The sequence below is a fragment of the Sinocyclocheilus grahami genome, unplaced genomic scaffold, assembly GCF_001515645.1.
Source record: "Sinocyclocheilus grahami isolate Dianchi unplaced genomic scaffold, SAMN03320097.WGS_v1.1 scaffold9223.1, whole genome shotgun sequence".
NCBI lineage: Eukaryota > Metazoa > Chordata > Actinopteri > Cypriniformes > Cyprinidae > Sinocyclocheilus > Sinocyclocheilus grahami.
This window is the reverse complement of record NW_015512469.1, coordinates 2,898-3,342: the sequence shown is the minus strand read 5'-3', so window position 1 is coordinate 3,342 and position 445 is coordinate 2,898. Positions and strand designations below refer to the sequence as shown.

The 445-nt window shown below is 29.9% G+C and overlaps 1 protein-coding gene across 1 annotated transcript in view; it reads right to left on the bottom strand.

The window, feature by feature from the left end:
• Positions 1-445, bottom strand: part of LOC107578178 (sorting nexin-27-like) — a gene marked incomplete at its 5' end in the record, with an annotated part of 6,170 nt that overhangs the window by 5,122 nt on the left and 603 nt on the right. The window lies entirely within an intron of this gene.

Genomic DNA, 445 nt, shown 5'->3' with positions numbered 1-445 from the left:
AAAACATTTATAATGTTACAAAACAATCTTTGTCCAAAATGTTCAGTTTTTCTGAACTTTCTATTAGAATCCTGCAAGCATGAGACTTCTTTCAAAAACAAAACAATCCTACTGACCCCAAACATTTTTACACAACATTCACTAAAAATACCAGAAAACTGAAATTGTGTATTCATTTTTAAGCTTGTTGGAATTGACACAAGGGATGCTCTATTAAAAGCAGTAAAATGGACATCTCAAAGCGGCCAAAATATTGGGATATTTATCACTAAATATCATGTAAAATGTGTTTATTTAAATGTATCAATTTGATGTAATCTCATTTGCTATTATGTGTGCATTATATCTGCTATATCCAGCTCCAAATACAGGTATTGGCCATGCATATGAACTGAACACTTTACTATTTAAAATGATCAATTATGAACTGAACACTTTTATAGAC